Source organism: Haliaeetus leucocephalus, unplaced genomic scaffold (assembly GCF_000737465.1).
Source record: "Haliaeetus leucocephalus isolate CR32 unplaced genomic scaffold, Haliaeetus_leucocephalus-4.0 Scaffold289, whole genome shotgun sequence".
Lineage (NCBI taxonomy): Eukaryota > Metazoa > Chordata > Aves > Accipitriformes > Accipitridae > Haliaeetus > Haliaeetus leucocephalus.
In genome coordinates this window covers 29,762-39,445 of record NW_010972725.1, presented here as the reverse complement: position 1 = coordinate 39,445, position 9,684 = coordinate 29,762, and the positions used below count along the sequence as shown (strand labels likewise).

General features: G+C 43.2%; 1 pseudogene; it reads left to right on the top strand.

Annotated features, from left to right (window-relative positions):
• The first annotated feature begins 666 nt into the window (after positions 1-666).
• LOC104833459 lies at positions 667-5,369 on the top strand (annotated as a pseudogene).
• Positions 5,370-9,684: the final 4,315 nt, after the last annotated feature.

Here is a 9,684-nt window from a genome sequence, read left to right as displayed (position 1 = left end):
AAAACAAAACCTGAGTCAGGCACTCTGTGCAGATTATTCATTGGGAGGCTATAAGAAAAAAAAACACCACACCCCAAGCAATCATACAAATGGAATGGAAATCAATAGCTTTGCAGTGTCTCTCCCCACTTAGATTTCTCTGGTTTTACAGAAGAGGGTATTGAAAAGAAATGTTCTAAATTATCTAAACTTGTTAAATTGGCCTTCCAGACAGCTAAGACATTTGGAATTTTTTAGAAAAATATATCTACCACCACAAAGCTTGATTTTCTTTAATGACATAAAGTTAATGTATTAGCTAATATTACAAAACAGATAATATTAGAATTCCCAGAACTTGGACTCAGTCGGGGAGGCACACAGCTGCGACAACGGTAAGTTCTGTGGCTGGGTGCTGGATGGAGCTGTGCAGGCGAGGATCCCGGAGCCAGGGAAACCTGAGGAAGTGCAGGGAACCCCACCATCAGCCAGCAGCTCTCGCGAGAGAGGCTGACCTGACTTGGGCGTTGCCAAGAGATTTAAACGGCCCTAGGGGGCGCTAGAGACCAGGAGCACTGTGACCAGGGCCCACAAGCAGGGATGGGGAGGGTGCATCAGGGAGCGTAAGGGCTGAGCACCCTGCTTGTAGGCCCACAGCGTGGGTAAGTGCTCTAGGTCTCTGCCAGGATGGTGGGCACTCACCTCAGAGTTGAACCCAGTGTTTCTACAGAGAAAGCCCCAGAGATGTCTGACGCTTCCACCCAGATGGAACTGGTAAGGAAGGAGACATAGCACAGGTGATGGGTTGCAATGAGTGCCCAGACCCTTCTCCTGGAGAACAGGTGAGTTGCTGCAAAAGATGTGCACAGTTTGATGATCTGTTTTGTCAGGTAGCCGAGTTGCAGGAAACATTTAAAAGGCTGCAGTATGAGAGGGGCCAAGATGGAGATAGGTAAGTGGTTTCAGAACCATGTTCCTGTGGCAGACACCACAGAGAATGAGTCACCTTAGACCCTGGTAACCCACAAAAGGAGGACTCTGCTTCAGTTTCCACCTTCCAGCATTACAACCAAAACCAGATATGAAGCTTTAACAGCTGTAGACACCCATGAGCAAGGTCTGCAAGGAGAAATCATACCAGCAGCACAAGTGGATACCACAAAAAGAAATTATGAGTGCTCGTAGCAGGTGACTCTCTGTTAAGGGACTTGAGATGCCCATCTGCCAGCCTGACAGGGAGTCACGAGAGTTATGCTGCCCTCTGTGAGCTAAGGTCTGAGATGTTGCTGAGAGAGTGCCACAACTTGTCAAGAGCACAGACTACTCTCCGTTGCTACTCTTCCATGTGGGCACAAATGATACTGCAAGCTGGAACCTGGGCAGAATCAAGGAAGACTACAAAGTCCTGGGGGTGCAAGTGAAAAGTATTGGTGCCCAAGTTATCTTTTCTTCTGTTTTACCAGTTAGAGGAAAGTGTGCAGCCAAAAATAGACGAATAATGCAAATCAACTTCTGGCTTCATGTCTGGTGCTGTTGTGAGGGTTTTGGCTTTTATGATGACAGGACATTCTTTGATGACTATAGCCTGTAAGGGAGGGATGGGATCCACCTGTGTAGAAGAGGCAAGGGAATCTTTGGCAGCAGGCTGGCCAACTTGGTGAGGCGGGCTTTAAACTGAAGGACTTGGGGGAGCAGGGTCCAAAGTGGCAATGCTCATGCCATTGCAACTAACTGGGGAATAAGCCAGGCCAACCAAAGCAGTGACAAATGTTTCTTAGCTGCCTCCCAAGATGAGAACAAGAAGACCAACCACCTCAAGTATATGTATACCAATGCATGCAGCCTGGGGAACAAACAGGAGGAACTGAAGCTCTGTGCCCAGTCAGAAAGTTCTGATATCATACGAATAACTGAAACATGGTGGGACAACTCACATGACTGGAGGATTGCGATGGATGGCTGTAGGCTGTTTCACAAAGACAGGCAGGGAAGAAGAGGAGGAGGAATCACACTCTATGTTAAGGAGAACATTGAATGTATAGAATACAACTAAGGCGATTGTGGAAGCCCTTTCAAATGCCTCTGAGTCAAGAACAGAAGGGACATCTCCAAGGAGGATCTTACAGTAGGCATCTGCTACCAACCTCCAAACCAAGACAATAAGGCCAATGAAGCAATATTTGGGTCACTTAAGCAAGCTTTGGGTCAACAGAACCTGGTTCTTATGGGTGACTTGAACTACCCAGATACTTGTTGGAAGAAAAATACAGCAGCTCACATATGATCCATCAAGTTCCTGAAATGCATAGAGGACTGCTTCTTCATACAGATGTTAGATCTCCAACCAGGAATGAGGCACTGCTGGACTTACTACTGACAAACCAAGAAAACCTGCTTTGTATATCTTGGTTAGTGATAGCATTGGCTGCAGTGATCACAATACTGTGGAGTTTGGGATCCTGCTGGGCACGCTGAAGGTTAGTTCTAGGACAAAGGTTTCAGACTTTAGAAGAGCGAAATTCAGCTTGCTCAGAGATCAGTTGGAAGGGATTCCATGAGAAGCTTCCACGGAGGATAAAGGAGCTAGTGAGTGCCGGGAGTTTTTGAAGAATGCTCTCCTGGAAGCACAAAACTGTTCAACCCCTTTAAAGGTAAGGGAATGTCGTGGTTTACGCCAGCCAGCAACTAAGGACCATGCAGCTGCTCACTTATTCTGCCCCCCACTCCGTGGGATGGGGGAGAGAATTGGAAAAAAAAGTAAAACTTGTGGGTTGAGATAAGAATGGTTTAATAGAACAGAAAAGGAGAAACTAATAATGATAATAACACTAACAAAATTACAACAGTAATAATAAAAGGATTAGAATATACAAGCGATGCACAATGCAATTGCTCACCACCTGCCAATAGACACCCAGTTAGTCCCAAGCAGCGATCCCCCCGCCCCCACTCCCCCAGTTTATATACTAGGTGTGAAGTCACATGGCATGGAATACCCCGTTGGCCACTTTGGGTCAGCTGTCCTGGCTGTGTCCCCTCCCAATCTCTTGGGCCTCTCCAGCCTTCTTGCTGGCTGGGCATCAGAAGCTGAAAAGTCCTTGACTTTAGACTAAACATTACTTAGCAACAACTGAAAACATCAGTTATCAACATTCTTCTCATACTGAACCCAAACCATAGCACTATACCAGCTACTAGGAAGACAATTAACTTTATCCCAGCTGAAACCAGGACAGGGAAGTAGGTGGAGCAAAAGACCCCCTTGGCTTAACTGCGAACTTCTCAGTCTGCTCAAAACCAAAAGAGAAGCATACCAGAGATGGAAAAGTGGGCGAATACCTGTTGAGAACCACAAGGGCATTGCTAGGGCATGCAGAATTGCAGTTAGAAAGGCAAAAGCTCAGCTCAAATTGAAATTGGCTGGAGAGGTAAAAAACTACAAGAAAGGGTTCTTCAGGTATGTAAACAATAAGCAGAAATAGAAGGAAAATATTGTCCCACTGTTAAACAGAAGTGAATTAATCACCAACAATGCTGAAGAGCCAGAGGTTCTCAACACTTTCTTCACTTCTGTCTTTACCAGCACTGTTGGGCCCCAGGCCTTGGGAACAGAAATCCAGGTTGATGCAAACACGGACCCACTGTCAGTGAAGCAAGAGTTGGTATGTGACCTATTACAGGAGCGTGACCCTTACAAATCAATGGGCCCTGACAATATCCACCCGAGGGTGTTAAGAGAGTTGGCTGACGTCGTTGTGAGGCTGCACTCCATAATCTTTGAGAAATCATGGGGATTGGGGAACATCCCAGAAGACTGGAAGAAGGCTAATATCACCCTCATCTACAAGAAGGTCTTAAAGGAAGATCCAGGAAATGATAGGCCCATCTGTGTCACTTCAGTCCCTGGGAAAGTTATGGAATGAATTCTCCTGGGGGCTATCACAAGTCAAAAGAAGCACGTGATTGGGAAAAGCCAGCATGGATTTAACAAAGGCAAATCACCAAGGGCAAAAAACCTGATTGCCTTCCACAATAAAGTAACCTGCTTGGTTGATGTGTGGTGACTGGTGGATATTTTCTACCTGGATTTCTCCAAGGCTTTTGATACAGTTTCCCACAGCCTCCTCTTAGAGAACCTGATGCATTATGGTCTAGACAAGTGGTCCCTGTGGTGGGTGGGGAACTGGCTGACAGGCCACACCCAGAGGGTGGTAGTTAATAGTTCCTTTTCAAACTGGCAACCTGTCAGAAGTGGGGTCCCCCAGGGATTGATATTGGGGCCAATGCTGTTTAATATCTTCATAAGTGATCTGGATGATGGGATCAAGTATACCCTGGTGAAATTTGCTGATGATACCAAACTGAGTGGGGAAGTGGACACTTCGGAAGGGAGCCACTCTGCAGGAAGACCTGGATAGGCTGGAAGACTGGGCTAACGAGAACCTTATGAAGTCCAACAAAGAAAAATGTAAGGTCTTGCACCAGGGAAAATATAATCCAGGAGTAAAGCACAGGCTGGGATCTATCCACCAGCACTGTGAAAAGGGACCTGGGCGTCCTGGTGGACAACAAACTCAATACGAGTGAGCAGTGTGCTGCTGTGGCAAAGAAAGCCAACAGGATGCTGGTGTGAGAGACTGAATTGTAATCTTGAGCTGTTTGTCTCAAGGATTGTTAGGTGTGAGGGACTTCTCAAGCCATTCATCTCAAGAATTGTGGATTGCTTATCTCGAGCCCTTTGTCTCTGAGATGGCCTGTCTAAGCAGGACATTCCTCTGTCCATAAGGACAATTACTAGGCCACTGAGGCATTCAGGAGAGGAAACAGGCTGAAGCCGACAAGCATGTAAGGATGTGGAGGCTACCATTCTCATGGAAACTGTAGTCTTTGAGATAAGATTTGGTCATGCAAAGGTCGTGTGATAGACGAAACCTGCAGCGTGTGAACAGTGCATGAACAATACATATGTGCATACCTCATTGAAATATGGCCTATAAAAAAACGTGGAGACAAGCCATGGTGTGCACCCACCACTGAAGAATTGAAGACTGAGGACCAATGGGACGCCGCTGGATCCATGGTGGTGAGTATCCTTGCAAGTCTATCCTGACTGCTTGCTTGATTTCTGCCTTTTCTTCCATTCTATCCTATCGCTACTATTTTCTACTTTTGATACTTTTCATAATAAAAACTCTTTTGGGTATACGGCATTTGACCTCATTTGTGACTTAATCTTGCTCTTGGTATCATATCAAAACCTTCCTCGACATTGGATTGAGACAGGTGGGTTGCATCAACAAGGGCATCAGCAGCAGAGATAAGGAAGTCATTATCCCACTGTACTCAGCGCTTGTCAGGCGATACCTGGAATACTGTGTTCAGTTTTGGTCCCTGCTGTACAAAAAAGATGTGGACAGGCTGGAGAGGGTCCAGAGAAGGGCCACAAAGGAGATCAAAGGAATGGGAAGTCTACCATGTGAGGAAAGGCTGAGAGAACTGGGGTTGTTCAGCCTTGAGAAAAGAAGGCTTAGGGGAGACCTTATCACCATGTTCCAGTTTTTAAAGGATGGCTACAAAGAAGATGGAGACTCACTTTTTAGAAGGAGTCACATGCAAAAGATGAGGGGTAATGCGTACAAGTTACTCCTGGGGAGATTCTGATTGGACACAAGAGGAAAATTTTTCACATTGCGATCAACCATTGGAATAATCTCCCTAGGGAAGTGGTGGATTCCCCAACATTGGACACTTAAGATTTGGCTGGAGAGGGTGCTGGGCTATCTTGTCTAGACCATGCTTTTTCCAAGAAAGGTTGGACCAGATGATCCTTGAGGTCCTTTCCAAGCTGGTATTCTATGATTCTATGATGATTCTATGATTCAAAAACTGGGGGTAGCAAGTCAGTACTTAATTCTCCCTTCCCACCCCCAACAGCAAGCCAAAGAAAATGTGCCTATTTGCCCATGTGACGATGACTATTCCTTCCTAAGCCAAAGTACCGGAAATTCTAGTTTTTCTTCCTGTTTCAGAAAAAAAAAAAAGGAATGAAGAAAACAGGGAGTCAATCAGAGCGGTTGTATCAGAGGGGTTGTCTTCCATTCACTTGCTCAAAATGTCATATTATGCTTTAGATTTTTGAAAGGTTTCCAGAAGGGTGGGGAAGGCAAGAACCATTCTGCAGAAATTTTTTAAGTTTCAAAAATGTTCTTTCTCAAAATAAAGACAGAACATACTAATCTGGAGGAAATTATGTAAACATGGAGGATTTAACAAGTTTTTTTTCACTGGGGAATATTTTAACATTTTCAAAACATGTTATTTTAGTTTATCTGATGTAAAAAGTTGTTAAAATATCTTTACAGTATACATGAGTTTCTAAATAAAAAATGGTCCTGTCACAGAAAAAAATAAAACTGTTATTTAAAAATGTGATGAAACAGGTTGAATAGCAACTGCAAAAGATACTTCAAAGTGGAGTAGCCATACAGGAGCCACCTGTAATCCCTAATAGAAAGCTTTTATGGGTTACCTTTGCATTTCTGAGATCAAAAAAAGTACTTGCTAGAATTTCCCAAGTAGTTCTAGAAACACGATGCTGGCAACTTGTATCTTCAGGCATTCAAGGCCCTCATTTCTGCAAACAGTTTACAAGACCACATAAAGCTTCGGCTTTTTACAGACCCTGTGCTCACAAGCTGATGTTCTCATCTTCATCTTTCATCAGCCAGCTCCAGAAATGCTAGCTTTTCCCTTGACTCAAATGTTCAACCATATCACTTGTGGTGGCCCCAGTGAGCACAGCGCTGAAGCAGCAGAGATTTCGATGATGAAAACATTGTAGGGCCCCGTGATGACTTCCCTGTTGGCTGAGGTTGCCGGCCATGAGAAAATAGACTCTGTAAGTACACATTTGGGCTTGCTGGAGGACCAAAGAGTAGGGGACTAGATAGGAGTTTCTAAGCATTAAAGGCTTAGCTCAAGCATACGCAAGACTTGTTTCAGCCATCACACACGAGGAACTATGCTAAGGGAAGGACTGATAGACCACATCACTGCCAACCCCACAAGGAGGGTCCCTCCTTTCTCAGCCAGGCTGGATGAGATAACGTGCTTCTTTACCATGGTGCTACGCACAGAATTTGTTCATTTATTTCGGCCTGAGAAAATAACTACAGCATAAGTAAAGCTTGTAGATTTTAGGTGGATGCTGCATATGAAAATACAGATTGTTCTGGATATTCTTCAGATTTGTAACTCTTAGGCTGTTAGAGATTGTTTCCCTTGAAAATAATGCTACACTGATCTCCTGCTATATGCTAAATGTCTGGTGTTAGGAGAAGCTTTTCAATCACTATGCTGATGCCAGATTTTTTTTGTTTTTAATTATTGATGCATTCAAGACACAGGAAGATCTAGAAAAAGTGGAACTCATGGGAGTCTGCCAAGATGATATTACTGAGTTTGATTCCTCCTGCTTATGATTAGGATTTTAAATTAATATTCATGCTGTGTTTGCTGCTCCACCTTTTCTCTTCTAATGCATTTAGAGTCAGCTATGCTGGCATCTTCTGTGTGAAATAGTTGCATAAATGTCCAGGATTCTCCAGTCAGCTTAGTCATGCAAAAGCCATAGCCTCTTTGGAAAGGTGCTGAACAATGTTTTTCTCTTCCATTGGCAGAGCAAGGTTATCCATCTCTTCTGGGATATGAATGTGACTTGTATTGGAAAGTAGTAGTTAATTTTAAACTGTCTCATTTTAAAAATCAAAGATTTTGAGACATCCTCACATTTTTTGCATTGCTCAGATGGCTTACATTGCTAATGACATATATTTAAAAAATAAACTGCTTGAGACAACTTGTCAGAACTTTTAATGCAAGTTGAAGGTAAGGCATAAATTAATGTAAAACATTTTCTGAAATCACAGAAACATTCTGGTTGGAAGGGAAATCTCAAGATCATCTGGTGCAATCTCCCTGCTCAAGCAGGGCTAGAGCAGGTTGCCCAGGACCGTGTCCAGCTGGCTTTTGAATATCTCCAAAGATAGAAACTCCACAACCTCTCTGGGCAACCTCTTTCAGTGTTTGACCACTTTCACAGTAAAACAAGTGTCTTCTTGTGTTCGGATGGAATTTCTTTTTTTTTAATTTTTTTTTTACTTTGTGCTCACTGCCTCTTTTACTGTCACTGGGCACAACTGAGAAAAGCCTGTCTCCCTCATCTTCATTCCCTCTCATCAGGTATTTAAACACATTGACAAGATCTCCCTGAGCCTTTTCTTCTTGAGGCTGAACAGTCCCAGCTCCCTCAGCCTCATATGAAAGATGCTCCAATCCCTTTAAAGCCTTCATGGCGCTTTGTGGGACTCACGCTAGCGAGTCAATCTCTCTCTTGTACTGGGGAGCTCAGAACTAGTCACAGCACTCCAGGTGTGTGTTACCAGTGCTAGTGGAGGGGAAGGACCACCTTCCTCCATGGTTTGATGACCCTTTTTCCTAATGTAGCACAGGATGCTGCTGGCTGGCTTTGCCATGAAGGCACACTGCTGACTTATGGTCCCCGTTGCTGTATATTAATGTCATTATGGCTTGCCATTCAATTCACTGTTTCCATAGAATAATAGATGTTCTGGCTGTATTAAAAAGGATATAGAGATATTTAAAATATTTTTTTAAATGCAGAAGTGAGGCTTAAGAGAAAGAAAGCATCCTATCTAGCCTAAGTTTTTTGATATCTCACTTGGACAAAATACACTTTTGTATTCTTCACATGAGCAGTGTTTTGAAAGTGTAATGGTCAATGCTTTGAAATGACAAACCAGAAATCATGCAATAGTTGGTATTACCACTGAAATTTTCCTTAGATCTCAAAGAGCGTGCTCGTAGTTTGAAGACACCATCTCTAGGAAATAAAAGAAAGGAACTGGCAGAAGGGACAATAGCTTTTTTTATTACCCAGTAATTGAGGCCTGCCATTAAACTAGTTCCTAACTTTGCCTTTGTTTTGTTTCATAGTCAAAGTTAGGAAGGATCACATGAGCACCTACAATATTCTGATGAAGGTTATAACACATGAAGCAGGAAAAGTCCTCTGAATATGTGGCTGGGAAATGTGCAACTTACAAGAGTTGACTTTACAGTCCAGTGGTCCTCAAAGTGTAGATATACTCAATAACCACAAGACTTTCCCTATTTCTCTCTCAGGGTTCTGATTCAGAAGCACTTGTGATAGCCCCCATTTTTTCACTGTGAGTCATGTTGAAGTACTTACTTATAATAAAGACAAATGGTGAAGTCATACGAAGGTGCTGAACTTGGGAGGACACTGGAGCAACAGTGTCATTAACTGGGACAAACAACTCTAAAGTTATGCTGTTGTCATCTCTGACATTTCTCACTGATAATTTGGGAAATTTCTTAATGAACCTGAAGACATAAAATCAAGAGATGACAACATTTATACTCTGATCATGCACTCAGTGTCTCTTCACAAAGACTTTTATACAATAAAAGTTCCCAAGTTTGAGAATGATATAAATTACATGTACATAACAATCCCAGGTAAAATGTGAAGCTAACAACAAACCCAACTCATTAGAACTTTTCGACACAAATATACTTGTTACCTTGAAGGTCAATAGTTGAAAACCTGGTACCAACATGAGACTGGGAAAATGCTCAAATACCATATTCATAAACCTATGA